Source organism: Canis lupus, chromosome 6 (assembly GCF_048164855.1).
Source record: "Canis lupus baileyi chromosome 6, mCanLup2.hap1, whole genome shotgun sequence".
In the NCBI taxonomy this organism is placed as follows: Eukaryota; Metazoa; Chordata; class Mammalia; order Carnivora; family Canidae; genus Canis; species Canis lupus.
Genome location: NC_132843.1, coordinates 69,768,573 through 69,789,491, shown reverse-complemented (window position 1 = coordinate 69,789,491; position 20,919 = coordinate 69,768,573). Strand labels below are relative to the sequence as shown.

Genomic DNA, 20,919 nt, shown 5'->3' with positions numbered 1-20,919 from the left:
AAAGGTTATTTAGACATTTTGGCCAATGAGAGAATTGACTTAGAGAACAGGTAAGGAGCACAGATGGTAGCCACGCACGGCCCTGTTGTGGCTATGGGTTTATAGTGGGAAGTCCTACTGGCCTGGTTTGATTGTCGGCTCCACCCTCTACCAGCTGGGGGACTTGGAGCTACTTGTCTTTATCAAGCCTTACTTTTCTAACTGTAAAATGGGTATAAAATAAAACTTAATGCCCTTACCAGGGTTAGATTATGCCCAGATGCTGCTTTAGCATGGTCCTGATCATCACACTATTCACTGGCTACTAGCATAAACAGGGTAGACTGTGGTTTGGTGTGTTTTGATCTTCCCGGCCTCTCGGTGACATAGGACATTATCATCCCTATTTTGTAAAGAGAACATTGAAACCCAGTGAGATCCTAGGTCTTGCCAATCATATAATGAAGGACCCAGGAATAAAGTCCAGTGAGTTCCAAGAACTCATGGCAGCCCTTGACTTTGCTCCTTGGATACTGGGCGATATGGCATAAAATAAAAGTCCTCACATCCTTCCCCATAACCCAGTTACTTTGCCTGAACTGACCGGCGGGGACTGGAGAGGGAAGCAGCCAGCCTCCCCTTCCCTAGATGTCAGGCCTCTGAGGACCAGGCTACTCCTCTCTCTTCTTTAATTCAGCAGGGATGCTGAGATGGTAACAGCTTCCAGTTATTGAGGGCTTGCTTTTCGCATGGGATCTTGCTGAACGTTTTACCCACATGAGGGCTGGCTGCCCTTAGTGGGTTTTACAAATGACAGAGCAGGCTCAGAGAGGTAGGGTGACTTGCTCAAGGAGGATAGCTAGCAAGTTGTCACATCATGACTGAAATCAATTCCTTAAGTCAGTCTGACCCCAAGCAGGACTTAACATCACTTTGCCATGCAGTGAATCAAGTTCAGGTTTAAGGTTCCCTCAAGCAGAAATGACCAAACCCGACTAATCATCAGAATTGCCTGGGATGCTCATAAAAGAATGCAGATCCCTAGGTACCATTCTTGGAGACTGATTCAGTAGGTCTAGATGAGACAAAAAAATCTGTATTTTTAAAATCCTCTTTTGAGTCTTGTGATCAACCAGGTGTGGGGAAGTCAGCTTTAGGACACATGGCCAGCTGCCCTCCAAAGTGTCCGACCTTGTAGGTGGCTTAATTCATTACTTCCTTGTCCTATGAAGCCATTTTTATTTCTGGTACCTTCCTCACCTTCGGGCTCAGCATTTCAGTCCACACATCAAATATTTATGGAATGCCCTACTGTGAGCAGGACACACTTGCTCTAAGAGACCAATAACTTATGGCCGCTGGGATAGCTGTGTTCACAGCCCAGAGGTGGGTATATGTGCAAGCTTCTGGAAGCATGTTTCTTTGTAAAGGCTTTAAGCGTTTTGCATGTATCTCTTGTGTTATCTGTTGCCCCAGAAATCAAGGGCCAGTCCCCTTTGTGCTTTCACAACACCCCATACAAACTAATGACACCTAGTGCATGGCCCCATGGTTAGTAAAAATGCTTGATAGCATTTTTGGGTTTGAACAAAATGGAAAATTCCTTCTTTAGAAGGAATTAAGCAATCACTAGTTGGGGATTTCTGGCCTGGCCCATGTAGGTTCTTACCTGAGTTTTCTATCTTTTAGTATACAGCAACCCAGCCTTCTTCTTCCTAATTATCCCTCCCAATCCCATCCCATGCATAGATCCAATGAGTTTGGACAGAGGCTAGGAAAGAGGCTGAGAAGCAACATGGCACTGCAGTGATTCTGACCTCTAGCTCCACATTAGCCTCACAGAGGGAGTTCCTAAAATACATTAATGCTTGCATCCCTCCAAAGTCCAATGAAATGAAAACTCTGCAGGTGGGATCTGGGGAAAGATTTTTCATTTTGTTTTTTACTTATTAATTTATTTTTTTAGAGTGAAGGGGCAGAGGGAGAAAGAGAGAGAATCTTAAGCAGGCTCCACACCTAGTGTGAAGCCCAATGCAGGGCTGGATCTCACAACCCTGAGTCAGTCAGGTGTTTAATCAACTGAGCTACCCAGATGCCCTCAAAGTTTTATTGTTTTTTTTTTTTTCTTAAGATCCCCAGGTGATTCTATTGTGTAATACATTGAGAAGCCCTGTTGTAGCAGAGGAGAACTGGACCAGGAATTGGGAGGATATCTGGGGTCACCTGTATGACATTTACACATGGCTGTCCCTGGCTGAGCTTCCCTAACACCTGTACAAGAAGGATGCTGGACTAGATTTCTCATGGACTAGTCTCTCTATTTTCAGCTGTCACATTCTAAGTTTTAATGGTCTGGGGTCAGCTTACATGAAGAGGGAGGGTTGGGTGGGGAATAGCAGCAGAGACCTTGTTTCTTTTTAAGGGCCAGATGCACAGAGGGAGGCAGACAGCAAGAGGGAAAGAACAGGAGCTGGATGCTAATTGGAAAGGATCAGGGACATGTCGAGTTGTCAGTTTCACTCGCGGGGACCTGGTCTGTGAATGCTGGAGCAGCACTGGTGGATCACAGGAAAGATCTTGGGCATGCCAGGGTCTGTCCTCTCTCCTATCTGTCTATCTGTCGGCATGCTATTCCATAGCAGAGGGCCTCTGTTTGTTTTCTTTAGGACAATTAAGTCTTTCTAAGTCTCCCTTAGCAGAGCCTATGATTGAAAGTGACAATTGAAGTCTACCCTATTTAAAAGCCGCCACTTTGTATTAGCAGAAGGATCAGCTCAGGTTGGAAGATATTTTACTGAGGCATTTTAAAACTTGATCACAGAGAAATGAACAGGTGTATGGAAGCAGGGGCAGAGTAGGATGTACAGAAAAGTTGGAGAAGAAGTGACAGGGCTTCATTCTTAGTTTAGAAGGCAGCTCCGAACAGAGCAAACCCAATGCTCTCCTTCAAAAGGGCAAAGTAAAATGGAACACTGGGCAAGGAGGAGGTGACTTTGGGTGGTGTGAACAGCTCTGACTGAGGGGACCCAAGGGCCAATAGAGTAGAGGACTGTGAGCATCAGTCCATTGCTGATTTAGACCTCAGCCCTCAACTTAAAGCAAAATATTCTCAATGTCTTCGTTCCTTCTTCCTCATGAAGACCATTCTTCCTACACGTGCAGTTCCTTTCTTTCCTCTCCATTCCTCAGACAAAACTGCTGTGAGACATTTGTAGAATGCCTACTGTATGACAGGCACCATCCTGAGCACTCTAGGAGACAGAATGGTAACCAACAAGTAGATTCGCATGTGACTAGTGCGAAGGGCAGGTAACTTACAGCATTGTGGGTATAGGGCACTCATCAACCTGGAGAGTGAAGAGGGACGCTTAAGCTGATTTTTGCATTTGGAAGGGGAAAAAGAGAACGGCATACACAAAGGTATGGAGGCCCCAGTTCTGCATGTTCCATTCAGGGAATTGAATGTGTTTCAATATAGCCGGAAGAGAAGTAGAAGGGAAGCTAAAGAGGAAGACAGGAGGCAAATCACAAACGATGGTATAGGTTTAGTTGAGTGAGGAATTTATCTGAAAGCTAAAAGAAGCCATTGAAAGGCTTCAGAGAAGAATATACAATTAAATGTATATTTTAGAAAGATCATTTCAGGAGCAAAATATAAGAGATAGAAGATTGGTCAAAGGAAAAATAAGTCTATCACACACTAAAAAATAGAGGGCTACTCCAATGGCTTTTTGGAGTTTTCCAGGGCATACTGAAACCATGGAACATAGGAAGCTAGTTTCTCCTTGTACTGAGAATCTTTCCCTCTCCTTGAGTTTCTAGGTCTGGACATGAGGTAAGACACCTGGTCAGAATTTATATAGATGGTGCTTCTAAGAGTGCCTGACCTGACCTTGACCTTGAGTGCATGCCAATTTCATGCTCAGGCACTGCACTTGCCAGGGATATGCCTTCAATTTGTACAGTCAAACCCTCATCACTTCCAGCTTCTAACACCCACTGCAGTTTCTCTAGTCTGAGCATTGCTAGTCTGTCTTTTTCTCAGCTGACTGACAGATTCACCTCTTCTTTCTCTTCAGCAATGATTAGATCTACCAACAGTGAAAATCTAAGTGGCTTCTAGAGAAGCAATGGAATCCATTGTTGTTTAGAATCCAGTGTGGTTTAGACACACATTGTCTCATTGTGTGTTCCCCAGAGAAAATTTCACTTAGCTACTCCTACCTTATTCTGCAGTCCCCTGGCAGATGGGAATTCAAAGCAATTTTTCTAATCAGGAATAACGGTACAGGACATCTCACTGGGCTGCTGATCCATGGTTATGAATATAGCATATGAATCCCAGTTGCTGTCAACCCTGCACAAGAGCTTCTAAATCAGAATCACATGGAAACTTTAGTTTTTTATGGCTTTGGGTCCATGAAAAATTCTTGCAGGCTCTCTCATGCATAACTCTCTCTGCCCAGAGTTTGTCCATCCCTTTATACTTGCTATGGAGATGCCTTTTAGTCATCCTGGTACTGCATCCTAGCAGGTTTCTCTTGGATCTGATAAAAGATAATGTGTTTTGTCTGTATCAGTATTTCCACAGCCTGAATGTTTGCTGACCCACACTAGCGTCCAAGGAACTGGGTCTCCTGGCAACCAGGGGAGTAAAAAGAACTCCTTGAATTGGTCTGAGCATACCTGACACCAATATCCTTTCTCTTTCTCTTTCTCTCTCTCTCTCTTTTTAAAATTTCTTTACTTATTTGAGAAAGAGAGATAGAGAGTGCACACAAGCAGAGGGAAGGGGAAAGAATCTCAAACAGACTCCCCACTGAGTGTGGAACCTGAGGAGGGGCTTGATCTCGCAACTCTGAGATCATGACCTGAGCCAAACTCAAGAGTCCAATGCCTAATCAACTGAGCCACTCAGGCACCCCCACCAATATCCTCTTTCAAATGAAAGGACTTACTAAGAAATCAAATATCTGTATAAAAATCAGTCTGACCCATTATTTCTAGGGAGATTTTTTTTCCCCTTTTAGATTTTGTAAACTTACATGATTACATAAGTCTAGTTCTTTTTCTGAAAAGTTCTTTACGTAACTATATTCTTCCCCAAATTATAATTTTAAGCTTAACATGGTCTCTTCAAGGTGCCTATGATTTTTCACAAAAGTCTTCATGGCTCATAATTGGGCTAACATTTACATTTTTTTACTTGTAAGTTTAGCATTCAGGGATTCATATATTCTCAGCATCAACTTAGGATAATCATTCTGTCAGGTATAGGTGATTATGGCACCCTAACTAAGTCCAGAATTCTAGATGACATTTCCTCAGATTATAACTTTATGTAACTATGAACCATGTGGTCTCATCCCATTGGGTTACTGCTGTTTAAAAAAAAAAATCAACAAGCAAATTATTTCAGAATAACTCAAGTTTTCTACTTGTATTTTTGAACATTTTGTCTTTTTCGTTCACTATTATATCTCCAACATCTAATAAGATAATGACTGATAAGTACTAAATACACAATAATATTTTGTTAAGTGAATACATTGACCATACGAATTTACACCCCCCCCCCGCCCCTTGTCCTCTTTTATCTACTTTCCCATTTACAAGAGCTCCTCCAGAGATTTTTTTACCCCAAACTTCATCCCTGGCCCTTGCCCATTTCAGCCTTAAAAGATAGGAGAGGAAAAAGAATGAATGGGCCCAGCCAGAGGAAAGGCAGGCAATACTTTTTGAGTTGTCAGAGGAAAGGCAGGAGACACTAACAACAAGAGTTGTTTTGTCTCATCATATAGAGATCGGCTCAGAGTCACTGACGAGTTTTTAGTGGGTCTCTTTTAGGAGAATGATTGTGAGTTTGAAGACCTGCCCCACTCAGTCCAGCATATGTTAGTTAACTGATTCTTTGTAGAGATAGTCTTCCCAAGGGCAAGTTGTTATGGAGTCTTTCCTCTATGCCACACAGCTGGGTACTGATGGGATAAGAAATTATAGAAAACAAAAATTTTTGTTTTCTATCATAGAAATCATCATAGAAAACATCATAGAAAACAAACATCATAGAAAACAAAAATTCTCTTTTTTTCTGTTTTAAAGGGGTAAATAAAGGCAGAAGAGAAAAACATATATAACCTGGAATTTGGGCACCCTCTTGAGTTTTCCTAGCATAATTTGACCCCAAACTCTCTCTGGCATTATTGACATCTCGGTTCTAACATCATGATGGAAATATTCCAGGTAGAGAAGTTAGAAGGAGGAAAGACCTCTAGAAGCACGAGGCAGAAAATCAGGAAATGAGATTGAAGTTGTACATAAGAGAATGGTCTCGGAGGTCCACAGGCAACTGGTGGGGGTTATGATAAGATTTAAGATAACAAAAGTCTTCAACTAGGGAAGTGCCACGGTCAGACCTGCGTTTAAATGGATTTTTTAAAAAATTTGGTGGCTCTATAGAGGATGGATTTGAGAAGAATAAGATTAGAGGTAAGGAGATCAGTTGGGAGAATGCTTCATGTTAATGGAAAAGGGATAATGACCTGAACTAGAACTGGGGTAGGAAAGACAGAGAGGATGGGGTAGATTTGAGAGGTTCTTTTAGAAGGCACAACTAACAGGACTTCAAGTTTGTTGGCATTTGGATGGAGCAACAGGGATTCCCATGGTTCTGGCCTGGTAATGGGGTGGATGGAAATGCCAGCAACTGAGATTGAAAATGGTCAAAGGAATGCTGTTTGGAGACGAGATGATGAGTTTGTCATTAGGTATGTTGAGAGGTTCATCTGGGTAAAAGAATCTAGCCCACTTGTTGACTATGCAAATCTGAAGCTGAAGGGAAAGTTTTGGGCTATAAATAGTGATTTACATGTGGTAGTTGAGACACACAGACTGGATAAGGTCAGAAGACAAGAGAGAGTAGGATAAAACTGTAGAATACCTATATTTCATGAGAGACTAGAAGAGGTCTCCACTCAGGAGATGAAGTTGTAACAAATCAGAGGGATGTGATGAAGGCCAAATGGGTATGCCATCACAGAAGCTAAGGTAATCTAAAATTTTAAGAAAAATGGCATTTTTAATGTGTTACTTCAGTTAGGAAGTATGATAAAGATTTGAGTTTGGTAATTAATATTTTCTAATGACTTTGGCAAGAGCACTTTCAGTAAAGTAGTGAAGGGGCCGCCAGACTGAAATTAGTTTGAGAAAGAGAGGGAGCTACAGAAATTGATGCTTCGAGTACAGACAAGTCTTTCAGGAAGTAGATGAGAGGGAGAAGAAAGAGACTGGGTTGTGGCCATCTTTGTATGGAAGATTTTAATTTGCTCTTGTTATAGGATGAGATATGTTGAACATGTGCACAGGCTGAAAGGAAGGTTTACCCATAGAGGAAGAGGTTGAGAATGGCTAATGGGACAAGGTCTTGAAGATGTTGGAGAGGGTGGAGTCAAGAGCATCCTGGTGAGCCTTGAAGAAGAGGGATTCTTCATCCTTTGATACTAGGTTGTGTGTGCTTAAAGATACTGGTATAGATAGAGATATGGGGTGGAAAGTTGTGGGCCATCACCCTTGCCAGCCTCAATTTTCTTAATGAAGAAAAAATAATTTAATTGGAATGGAGTGTGGTGGAAGGCTCAGATTCTAACCCCCCCTTCTCTGGGCTTTTCCGTCAAAGGTGCCAACAGTTAGTATAAATTGCTCATTCCTGGGGGCAGAGCAAGGCCCCATCCATTGTCCTCATTAAGCCCCACAGCTTCCTGAGAGTGAATAGTACAGAGGATCAGAATCCACAATACTGTTGAGTAAACCTGGCCAAGCTAGGGACCTGCCCAAGGTCACAGAGGGAGAGAAGAGAAGTGCTGGAACTGGAAGCTGCTCTCCCTGCCCCGTCCCTCAGCCAACCGACAAGTGACAAGCGGGAGGGAAGAAGGGATGTGCATGATTCAGTGGGACCATCCCCACCACAAACGAGGTGAAATCAGAAGAGCAGGTGCACTCCATGGCTTCCAGGTCAGTCCTCGCCTGGCAGGTGCAGCCCAGGTGCAGATGTTTGCAAACACAGCCAGGCCCCCATTCCAGGCTGGGGGAGGGTGGAAGCCACTCACTCTCCATTGTTATGCTTGGCTCTTCTTGCAGAGGGAATCTTTGCTGTCTGTTCCTGAGAGCAAGGAGGCTTTGATTCTGGAGGAGCGGTGCTTCTGACTTTCATCTCTCACAAATCAGGTCTTTGCACACTCCCAAGAGAACATTTTACATTTTAAAGGCTCAGAGCTGGCTGTCTCTTTTGCTCACCTGTGGAGCTGCTCTTCCCCTCACAGGCTCATCCTTCCAGCAAAACGGGCCCCTGGGCAACTTGTCCAGGACAGTCAGTGAAAACAGGCTGCCCAAGAGGGCTTCTGAGCGAAGAGCAACCGAGCTAGCGGCAGCCCAGATCATAGACTGACACAACCCCACCCATGGCTTGGGGCTTAGTGGAGCATCCACAGTTAAGGGCAGAAGAATCTGAATAACACAAACTGGGAAGCCTTGCTCACCTGTGAACAGCACGGAGGTCTTTTCAAAGCACTTGCAACACTCTGCCACTGAGGCTTCATAGCCTCTGCGGGGGGTGGGCTGGGTGGGTAATGATGCAACCTCCCTGGGGCAGGTGACAAAGCTAAAACTGGGACCAATTTTGGATTGGGAAGATCCAAGATTACAACACACACCTTTAGATTTCTTACCCTGAACCCTGTCAATCATTCCAGAGATCTTGTAGGTAGAGCCAGAAGACTCCGAAAACGTTTTCCACGGCCAGGACAGCCAGGCTAGAGAAGAGTGCCAGCCTCCCAAGGTTACAGACCATATAGCTACAGAACCCTGGACATGGTAGTTAGAAGAAGTTAACTCTGACTCTCTCATGTATCATCAGTTGAGATCTTGAACAAGTGACATAACCTTTCTGAACTGCTTCTGTAATAAAACCTGTCTGCCTGCATCATAGGGAAAATTGAATAAGGTAAATTATTTGAAATTCCTCTGTGAATTGTTAAGTGCTCCAAGCAAGTAAGTAATTATTTATCTTCATTCTTATTTCTCTCTGGAATCTTATTTGAGTCAGCCTGGGATCACTGGGGTCAAGAGTCTCTCCAGTTTGTCTTCAAGCTAGGCCAGGGACACAATCTCCTCTGCATCCACCTTCCGTGTTTCTTGGACAAGCACTGCTTCCTACTGTTCTTTGTTTATCCTAAGGATGTTGGAGGTGCAACGGATGAACCCCAACTGTGATGAGAAATCCATATCTCCAGGTGCCCAGGGCAGCACTCCTTCCACTATATACACATTAAGAAAAATGCCTTCTCCTTCCCACCCACACCCAGCACCCTCACTAGGTCCTCCTGGGCTGAAAAAAAATTCTGCAATTGTAAGCCGGCAATTGAGCTCAACTTGGAAGGGCGCAGAGAACTGGTTAGTAAACAAAAGTGATTTTCCTTAATCAGTGCTGGTCACACGTGAGAGCTGGAACTGTACGAGTTCCACCTGCTACTTTCTAATCCTCCTCACACACACCCGCTTTCTACCCTCTAGGGACCTTGGCCCAGCCCTCCCCAACTCTCTGTCTTCCACCTGTTGCTGTGATTTCTTTGGTGGCAGACAGAGGAAAGGGCCTCCCAGAAACTAAACACTGGCCAAGGGCGGAGCCAGCTTCCCTCTCCTACCTGGGAAAGCTGGCCCTGCCTGGGGGAGTCCTCCCTAACTGGAATTACCTGCAGCTCCTTTATAGGCACTAACTTATAGCCATAATAAAAAGTCCTCTTCCCAATACCATTCCAAGGAAACATCAGCTTACTGAAACTAAGTTTTAGCCTCGATATATGTGGGGCTCACTGTATGTGAGACTATGCATTCATCACCCTGGCTATTTGGACCTAGCAGTCCAATTTAGTTACAATTCTCTGTACACACCCTACTTATTCCTGTCTCCTGTCTCTGCTGATGGTAGTCCCTTGCCTCAAACACACTCTGATATTTATAAATCTTTTTCACTTAGCATTTCAAAAAGCTTTCATGTCTGTGATCTCATCCAATTGGATCATATCATGATCCTCAGAGCAACCCAGAGGGTTTTGTTATTACTATTATTTAAATTATTATTCTGTTATATTTGAGGAACTGAGGCTCAGAGAGGCTCAATGACTTGTTCAAAGTCACATCAGTAGTTACATCGAGAGCTGGGATTACAACAAGGACTTCATGACCCCCTCTCCTGGGGCTTCTTCACTGCCCCATGCTGTGTCCCTTTCACCACTGAAACATCTACCTAGGGATGCCTCCAGGAGCTTCCCCCAACTCTGCTTCCAAGATAACTTGTGCCTAAGTTATAATACCCCAATTTTTCCCAGTCTCCACCCCCTAAGATCATGTGATTTTAGTGGGACTGATCTCGTCCCTTGGGTCGTTGGTGAACCATGATCAGAGCTGGCCAGTCCAAGTAGTACATCTCCCTGACCATAGAGATTAGTTCAGAGAGAACACGTGACCAAATCCAGCACAGTGAGATGCAAGCCCAAGTCTTCTGCTGGAGTTGTCTGAGAAGAGACTTTCTGCTGAGATTTCTAAATCTGTGAAACGTAAGCTTGCAGTTGTAGGGCCACCACTGCCTGAGAATAAAGCTGACCAAGAAAAACACAAAGCAAAGCAAGCCATTGCTCAAGCCATTGGGGTCTGTCATGTATGAAGCCAGTTTGAGCTGGTTGCCTGAAGCTGGTTTCAGTTCGGTTTCTGTCACCTGTATTAAAAAACAGCCTTGACCAATTTGCCCATCCCCTTGGAAAATCCTCCATTTATTTCTTGCTTCTACATCCCCTTATAATAGTCTGGTTACATGTTACTCTGGATTAAAATATTGTCAATATTATGTGTTCTAGTTCTTCCACTTTATTATTACAAGTAGTTCGAGGAGGGGAAGTGTTCTTTTCTTTTACCTGTGCAGTGGAAAGAGCACCGGTTTTGGACTCAGAAAACCTGGTATGAGTCCTCCCTTTGCTACAAGCTGAATGGTCTCGAATGGATAACTTCATTTTCTTGAAACTTATTTTTTTTAATCTGTAAGAGTTAAAAAAACACTTCCCTTTCAGGCTTATAATGAGGATCAAATGAGGTAAAGTATATAAAAAAGTCCTTCTCAAACTTTTTAAAAATTAGATGATGTTCCAAGATAAGAAATTATGGAAATCAGTGTCTGGCATGTAATAAACACCATAAAAGTCTCTGGTAAATTAAAAAATAAATAAAAATAATTATTGAACACAGCTTTTGTGTGTTGATGTTCTCTGCTTGGATTCTTTGCTTTAGGAAAAGGGTTAATGGCAAATTGGGAACAGAGCATTTGGATGCTCGAGTGATTTTTAAATTTTTTTTTTTTTTTTGCAAATTTGTCATAGAGGACCTCAATGGGGGCATCTATCACCAGGTAAGAGAAGATGTATCCTTAAGGGTGGGAGAGAGGGGCAAGAAGACAAAGCATGTCTTCATTTCTTTGTCTTTCATTTGCATTGAGACCACACACAAGGCTGGCCCAAGCACCATCTCTGAGTAGGAGCCCATGTTGGAGGGAAGGAAGACTAGGGGGTGTCTACCATCTTAGTCCATAGAGACTCACTGTGGTCCCCCAGTTTCAACCATTTGCCAGCTCTCTCTATCAAGAAAAAGTACAGCAAAGTGAGATCAGCTTAGGACACTGCCCTCTGGAAGACATTCATGCGTTTCAACAATAGCCTTTTTGCAGACCTTCTTTGGAGGCCACAAATCTTTTGCACACTCATATGAGGGAATGTGTAGTAGCTTTAGCTCCTTATTGGTTCCAGCTGAGAAAGAACTCCTGGGTTGGAAACTGAGGTCAGTGTAGTTCAAAAGCAAGCTCTTGGCAACCTTGACCTTTTTAGATTCCTGGCCACTCACCCAAGTGAACTTCACCCAGAGAATTTGAAAATGCCCTGAGGAAATAGTTGTTTGTTAAATCATTTTGTGTGGAGGATCAGGAGAACTGAGTATGTGAACTTGGCATCATGTCATGAATTTCCTTTTTCTTTTTTTCTTTTGCTACTAATTTCAAGCACTTATCTCTGGTAGACCCCATAATGAGTACATAACATGTGATATATCATTTAATTCTCCACTTACCTCTTTGAGTTTCTATTATTCCCCCATTATGGAGAGGTTTAAATAACTCACAGAAGGCCTCATTGTTAGTAAGTGGCAAAGCTGGGTCTTAAGTCCAAGTTTATTTCATTCTTGGATCTGAGTTCTTCTTGCCTACCTTCCCTCCCTCCATCTATTCTGAGAATCTATGGTGTCTGCATCTCTTCCTAAACACCTGGCACTTGATTGAATACATGTATATATTATATAATGCCACAAACTCCTTGAAGTTAGGGATTGAACACTATTTTCCTCTGCATTTCTCACACATGAAAACCACAGGGAAATATGCCACACACTGGTAGGAGGTGGATGAATGGAGCCATGTGGAGCTAGAGAGAAATATCCTAGAGTCTCAGGCCTCAAGAACTTGACAATTAGCATGAGAAACAAAACATCTATGAGAAACTGACATTTATAATAAGAAAGTCCCCACTACCGCCATGATTATCCGACAAGTGAATGATAAACCCATGAAGTGTTCATTCTCACAGAGAGATAGATGTCTTTGGGCTGGTTCACACTGTAACATCGCTATCTGCATTTTGGGGTTCTGACTCCCCAGTTAGCTTCTTCTGCTCAGGCTCCCAGGGAGTCTCTGGGAAGCAGTGACTTCCAATGCATCCAGGCCCTGTAACCCAGGCCTTTGAGGGGAAGATGCTGAGTAAGTGCTAGTTTATGATGATTGATGATCACTCCCAGATTACTCTCAGCCTGTGTGTGGCCCTAAGTTCCTCAATTTTCATTTAATTAGCTTCCCCCTTTCTTCAGCTTCTCCCAGGAAAAGCAAGCTCTTGTCGCTTCTAAGAAATTCTTTGCCAGTTCCCACCCTTTTGGAAGACACCCTGTGGAACATGGAGGACCCAGAGAGGAAGTAGTTCTCTCTCCGTCTAAGTCTGATTGCCCAGTTCCCTCCTACTTCCTCCTCCCCAATCTCAGTTCAAGGCCACCTCTGGTAGTCTTGGCTATATCCTACCTGAGACAGTCTTCCAACTCCCAGGTGTCATAAATATCGCTCATATCACTTCTTTCATTTTATTGGTCTGGTTGAACTTCTCCTTCCTCAGCCCCCACCCTCCTTATTCTATCTCTGATTCTCTGATCTCTCAGTCTCCACAGCTGGGAACCTCCCGGGTTGCACTTCTAACATGCCCAGAGGTAAATCAATTTGGTTTTACCTCTCTCAGATAAGGAGCAAGCAGGAAGGAATAACTTAGCTACTCATGTTCTCAAAACTTTCTGGAAAATGGGGAAGTTGCTAGGCCTGATTAGTGAAGATTGACTCCCTCTGATGTTGTCCTTCTCAGAGAACTATCCTGACTACTCCTTAAACTCTTCCAAACTCACATTTCTGAAGGCATATGTGGTACATGTGGATTCAGGATCCAGGCCCAGCATAACTGCGGAGTAGAATTTTCTCAGAGGTCCCTTGCCTCCTCATTTCACACACACAATGATCCAGACACCACATCACAATTGCCACCTGCTCTGTAGTGAGCCTCCCCGGCCTGTTAGAGAAAACACACTTGCAGAAAGCTGGGAACTTTTCCAGCACTATGGTCTATTTTCCCCTCTAACTAATGTTCCTTTTTTTTTTTTTTCCTTTCATTTTTTGGGGAAGAGAGAGAGAATAGGAATGCTGGAGAGAAGGGGATTACAACGGGATTCATCATTTTGTGGTTGAATCTAAGTAATATTTCACAGCAATGCTGCATTGTGTGTTGAAGACTCTTCACTGAATGTTCATCTTTCTCTTCAAGGCTCCTGGCAACAGTCAGAGGAGGGCTCCCACACTAACCTGAAGCTCCTCTCTTAACCTCTGGATTTTAGAGGTGGAGCCGAGTCAACGCCTTACACCAATGGCTGGATGCTGGGCTAGAATAGAGGAATAATCAATCTCTGGGTCCCCCCCAAGGTTCCTTCCCTTTTTTACCTCTCTTTCATGTTCAGTGCTTCCTCAGTAGCCTCTGGCTGCTGGCTGGAAGGGCAGGCTCCAACCATACACCTGGTGCTACCACGAAGTGGTTTTCTACCTTTTAGATCTCCTTTCTGTAGGGTCTTTGAAGGTCCCTGTTCTCACACTGGGCTACCATGATTCTACTGTTCAATGCAATTCCACTCTATTAAGGTCAGGATTGCATTTATTGGGCCCAGTTAATGCTGGGCTGTGTAAGGCAAGAACCTAACTTCTCAGAGCTTGGGTTTCCTCACTTGCAAATTGTGAATTAGATCAGAGGTCCTCTAATTCCTCTGCATATGAGAATTGCTGGAGAGTTTTTCAGAAGCTGCTTCACATCTCAGCTCCCAGGGATTCTATCACCACATTTCTGTAGCAAGGCCCAGGAGTCTACTTTTTAAACAAACCTCATTTTGGTGCAGATCTTCTGGAGAACACCTTTTGAGAAGCATCGGGTGATGCAATCTCCAAGCTGAATGTCTATTAATCAACATATAGGTTGGAGCCCCTCCTGTGACCATGAGGCAGAACCCCGTAGGAGGCAAAAGCCTATTAATTAGCCCTACAGGAAAAAGAGGGTTGGGGTTTTTGCTTAGACATTTTCCCTAAAGGGGAATCAACATGGAGTTTGAACTTCTTGCACAGAAAGAGTAGGTGGCTGCCAGCCAGTGTGAAGTTCTATGTGTCGATGATAGCTAATCTCTTCCCTCAAGTATTTTTCTAGATCAAACCTCTTTGAGTTTTGAATGCTTCAAGAATCCTTAGATTTCAATTCAATGTCACCTGGAATAGGTTATTAACCAACAGTAACCGAACAGCTCTGATAGAAGCTAAAAGATGTATTTTTGGGGGGTGGAGCTGGGGGAAGAACATTGACAATACATACTCTGTGCATGTATGTGCAGGACTCAGGGAAGCCACAGGTTTGGTCTGCAAAACTGTGGCATTAAGAGACATGTAGAACAAAGGGTCAAGCCAGCCAAGGACTGGGGGATCACTGAGTTCCGAGGTAGGCAGCCTTCTCAGGGCCCCAAATGGAGCCTTTAACTCCTACCCTTGCTGTGTGGTCCAGGGGCAGGAGAACAGTCTTCTGGGACATAGTTACCTTTAGACTTTCCTGAATGGTTCTCCTTCTTGTGCTACAGCTTGTCATTTCCAAGCAGCTATTCTGCAAGGGATCTTCCCTAGGCCTGTCCTCTGGCCTCTTACTTCTTTCCCTGCATCAAACACACCCACACCCACACCCACACCCACCCACACACACACTTGCTCTTGTGCTGTGTTCTTCCTGTGTTACCTTTGCACTGATTGGAATGTCTCATGGTCATCCATTGCTTTCAAAATCCCTTGGAGAAGTTCACCCTGGATATTTTATCTCATATCTCCAAACAGGCAGCATGGTCCTTGAGGGCTTCTATTTCTTCTCTTTCGTCCCTTCCCTTGGTGCTCAGTGCAATGCTCAAAGAAGATCTTTTCTATTTGTTTGTCCATCTACTAACTCATGACACCTACTTCTACCTAGTAGGCCATTTTCCTGATGTCAGGTAAATGAGCAGATTTTCTGGAAGGGAGGGAGAGGGAGCGAGCAGAGAACCAGATGCTTCAAGTCCTCCCAGTTCCCACTAGAATGCCCCATCTCATCAGTCAGTCACTAGACACTTGTCTTGAGAAATCCTCCCAGAAATGTAGCAACCAAGTTTCTTGACTGGCCAATTTGAAGGGTTTCCACATTGATCTTCCAGCATGGGAGTAGGATGTGATGAGCTATAAGACAAAGTGATCTTATTCTTTTTTTGAAGAGGATACTGTCTGTACTAGTGGCTCAGAGCCTGGGCTTTGAAGTCAGACATGTCAATTCTAATTTTGCCTCTACGTGTTGCCAGCTATCTTACTTTTTATGAACTTCTCAATCTCCATGGTCCTCAGTTTTCTCAGCTGGAAAATGGGGATAAAAATAGAGTGTCTCTGTCACAGATTTGTTGGTGGGAGTGGGAGCTAGGAATAAATGAATACATGAAATAATACAGTTGAGACACTTTACCCAGTGGCTTGCACAGAGTGGACACTTCAAATTATCAGCCGCTGAAGGAGCACTAAAAAGGCTTTCTGCTTGTGTGAAAGTCCAAGGCTCTCCCCACAGCTGCCTTTCTAATTATCCCACCAACTCCCTCTTTGACAGCTTTACTCCCTCCCCCATCCCTTGGTGGACATAATCCAAATTGGAGAACAGAGCATGAGGGGAACCCCTAGTGTCTGCCTGGAACTGCCCCTCTCCAAGAACTGCCCATTGCCTTTTCTTACAAGCCAAGCTCACAAGCTCCAAGACATGGGCATCACCCCTTCCCCTCCACTGGTCAGAGTGGCCACTGGAAGCCTCCTGGGCTCAGGGCCACCCTGGACTCACCCTGTCCTCTGTTCCACAGAGCCAAATTGAAACTGAGAGATTCACTTTTTAATTGAAAATCCTCAATCAGGACAGTACAAAAAGATTCTCTTTTGAATGTAAACCTCCAAATGCAAATACTTGAGCGGATGTGCAGTCCTCTTATGTCATGCTTTTCTTTCCTGTATGAAGCAAACTCCTCTTGTGAGACCTTGGGGTCCCAGTAAAGAGGCCTCTTTGCAATCGTACATTACGAATTTGTGCAAAGGGACTCCTTAGTGGATTGCTAAGTGCCCTTAAAACAGATTTTATAAATATTTCAAGCAGGATTTTCTATTAGATTCCATCTTTTAGAAACTTCTGTTGCTAGCTGGATAGTCAGTTTTTCAAGGATATACTTCCTTTTAGTTGAAATCATAGCCTCAAAGAAGTGCCTCAGCCTCCAAAGTATCTTCTAAACAGTGTGGTTGACCCAGGAGCCCAAATTAAATTATTCTGTGTTCTAATGATGAAAAATGGCCCTAGGAAAAATTGTGTTTTATTGTAGATTTTGGCTCCAGATGTGTTAATCTGGGAAGTAGATGAGTCCTGAAAGGACATCTGGGAAGATGTTTCTCAAGATTATTTCAACAGAGGTGTGAGGAAGAAGGCTTATCACGACTCAAGTCCTTATCAGAACGAATCTTCTGCAAGCTGGAGGCACTGACCTTCTGGCTGAAGAGCTTCCCTAGAGGGGCAGGAAGGCTCAAGGACAAGTGACACAGAAGGGGACTGGGTATCAGCCCAAGACCTGCTTTCACTTTCCCTGAGGCTCTAGTTCCTGGTACAGACCAAAAACCCTGCCCTGAGGGGCTTCAGGATACACCAACAAAGGCAGATAAGAACAAAATTTAAAGTCTGGCATTCAAGGCTGGATTTTGTCAACTGCCTCCCAACTGTCTTCTCACTCCCCTCCCTTCTTGCCTTCCTCCAATCCAAGCTCATCAGCCAGGGAGAGCTTTGTAAGCCTACTCTCTGGCTATACCTTCCTGGCTCCCAGCCCACCCTTGACTCCCAGCTTCTGACTAACTTGTATTCTATCCTTCAGATCTCGATTTAGGATGCTGGTTATTCAAGAAGTCAGAGTGCCATCACCCCCACCCCCCAGCCCCGTCACCCCTCTCTTATGCCAAGCTTGCAGTTCACCCTGTGTGTGCAGTATGGCAACACCCCTGTTTCCCAACAATGGTCTTCTCCCCCATCTAGACTACAGGCCCCCTGAAGACTGGGCTTTGTTTTGTTAAGGATGTGTTCCTAGCATCCAACACCCAACATTCAGGGGTTGATAAGGAACCTAACAGCTGCCATCAAACCACTCAGCCAGACACTGGAAGAATGGGAAACAAAACCAAGTGGTCACCCAGCTGCAGAGTAGAGATCAAGACCATCCTGTTCCAGCTGAGGAAGGAAACCGGTGGTGTTAGGCAGCCCTTGGTCCTGCTTTTCAGAGAATCACTATCAGACAGTGTCCTTTGAAGCCAATCAGAGGAAGGCATAGAGAAGAAAACCCTTTTGGGTGGGCTACAGAAACTTAGCAGCCCACTTCCTGTTGGTATGAGTTTGGGGCCTGTGTATCGCCTTATATGTTAAATAGCCAATAATGCACTTCTTTTTAAAAGACTAGGTTGGCTTGTAATCTGTTAGTGCTCAGTCAATTCCACAGGGCAAAGATTTTTTCTAGTCATGGTCCTTGAGTCTGAGAATTCCTACCCCCCCATCTGTCCTCTGGGTTCTGTCCATTACCCTGGCCCCTACTTCAATGGCCTCTGCCTTGAGGCAATTTGAAACAATAGCTTGGTGGGGAGATACCACCCATAATCTGATTTTTCCCAGCCAGCATCTTCACAATAAGCCTGAGTGTCTTCTTTGTCTAATGGAGAATGCTTAACAGGAGGTGCTGGGAAGGCTGGGGATCCGGATTATAGTTTGGCTCAATCTTATCTCCTGCTCAATCTCCTACCTCTTTGCCTCTGCTCCCACTGACTTTATCTAAGAGTAGAGAATTCTGCTTTTTCAACCTGAAAGGCTTCAAGTTATTGGACTCCTAGTCAATCAATTTAGATCTCTGAGTATAGACAGACAGAAAGCAACTCTCTCAGCATAGCTGTCTTTTCTTCCCCCTCTCTGTTTTAAGATAGGTCACCTTTCGTCTGAGCTAATCTCATTCATGTATAACCTGACTGGAGACTGCAAAAAAAAAGAAGAGATGCCAATATTCTGTATTTCCCCTAACATCTCCCCTAATACTGCAGCCTCTGTGAGTCCATGGTTGGTGTCCTGCCTTTGGCAGGCAGCAGTTTGACTGTCTATCTACCATTCTCGAATGAGAGTCACCAACCTCCCCACAAGGAAGACTGGGGGTCCCTCCTGCTTTCCTCCTTTCCTTCCTCCATCCAACCTAACTGCAGCATCTGTTTCTTGCAGCACACCAGTTCCTGGTACAAATTCTGTGCCATGTGGGATGATTTTGGATTAAGGTAGCATGTGACCATATGAAGGAGGATAGATTCCCCCTGAACAATAGGGATTTTGAGTTTCTTTTAGTTAGAAAGGAGGAAGAATAAAGGTAATGAATGCAGGGAGACAGCCAGTAGTACTACTGCACCATTCTCTTTGACATTCATATGTTCGATGAGCATTTAGTGAACATCTACTACATTCCAGGCATTAGAGAGGCAGGAAAATCAACAAGATGAGTTCCACCTGCACAAACCTATGGAGATGCAGACATAGATGCCCCCTAATAAAATGAGAATGGCATAATAGAGGCCCAGAGAGTGCTGGGGGAATCCGGAGTTAGACGGGCTAACCCAAACAGGATGTCCCCGAAGACGTGACTCCTCCCCTCACTAAAGGTGCATTCCATGAGGCTAGGCATTTTGTCAGATGTATTCATTGCTGCATTCTTAAAGTCTGTCATAATGCCTGCCACACAGTAGGCACTCAATAAATATTTGTTCAGTGAATGATAGTGACACCTGAGATGGATCTTGAAAGATGAATAGGCATAATCAGAGTGAAGAAGGCTAGTGGTATAGGCACATGTACTACATTAAACACAGAGGGCAATGATGTCTTCAAAATGCCTTGGGAATGAGAGATTATAGCTATTCCTCCATGATGCCAGCATTTAAATAAAATTTGAAAGAGTAGTAGGTGAGTAGATGCAATTCCTGAGGAAGGGGTCATTGCAGGAGTGGCAGATCAGAAGACAGAGCCAGATACTAGATTTTAAGAGGGAAGTGTTGATCTGACTCTAAATGCACTGAAGGAGGTTTAGGAGATGAAAATGAAAAAGGACAATGGCAACTATCCTGGGAGCAGTGAGGAGCCCATTGCAAAAAAGAGGTTTTGTCTCCCCTTCTATCCATGCTCTCAGTGTGACCAGCACCGTGTTATGAGGACTTATAAGATCTGGACTGCAAGTCCAGCTGTCAACAGGCTGGCCTTTCCTTTTGGGAGTTCACCTTCACCCAGAATGCATGGCCATCAGGTGATTGGTATTGTTTTATTATCCCGTTCTATAGATGTAGCTAGGAAAGACATCAACATTCTTTTCTATCCACTTGCAATTTCTTTCGATGTAACTTAAAAGAATAACTTATTAAAACAACTAAGGAGGGCAGCCCCGGTGGCACAGCGGTTTAGCACCGCCTGCAGCCCAGGGTGTGATCCTGGAGACCCTGGATCGAGTCCCATGTCGGGCTCTCTGCATGGAGCCTGCTTCTCCCTCTGCCTGTGTCTCTGCCTCTCTCTCTGTCTCTATAAATAAATAAATAAATAAATAAATAAATAAATAAATAAATAAATATCTTAAAAAAAAATAAAACAACTAAGGATATTCATCAAAGAGTAGAGTAGAAAGTTTAATGAGTACACATGTTTAAATAAAACATACAGCTTCCTAAACTGTCAATAACTTCATTAGAATTTATATTTTAATCTTAAAGATGAGAAAGCTGGTCCTTCAAATCATCCTGAAGCTTTGACTTGGACCTCTCCAATGCTTTAGATCAGATTAAAATCCACATTTCCTCCAGTGAACTTCCCTCAATTCTTCCACTGCCTGGAATTGAAGTCATCTTGCAATAGCCCATAGTTGTTGACGATCTCATCAGTATAGGAAGTGACTTTGGATACTGCCTTCCCTTTAGATTGCTGAGAAAGTAATTCCTGTTCCCCTTTCTCCATGAAATTCTCTTTTTAAGAAGGAAGCTGAGGGAAAGAGCAGTGGAAGTGTCTAGCCTATGACGTATTTAAAACTTAAAAAAATTTTTTTCCAGTTGAGTACATTTCTCAACCTGATACTTTCACACCTTTCTGAGCAGAGTGTGATCTGATAACCATTAACAGATACAATTATTCTTCAATTAACCAGAAA

General features: G+C 43.8%; 1 long non-coding RNA gene across 3 annotated transcripts in view; it reads right to left on the bottom strand.

The window, feature by feature from the left end:
- LOC140634767 (uncharacterized) overlaps positions 1–13,599 on the bottom strand; it is a 52,712-nt gene extending 39,113 nt beyond the window's left edge. For all 3 annotated transcript variants that reach the window (XR_012032148.1, XR_012032149.1, XR_012032150.1), the window contains exon 1: positions 13,507–13,599. This is a non-coding gene — a long non-coding RNA (uncharacterized lncRNA). The remainder of the gene's footprint in view (positions 1–13,506) is intronic.
- Between the last annotated feature and the right edge of the window lie 7,320 nt (positions 13,600–20,919).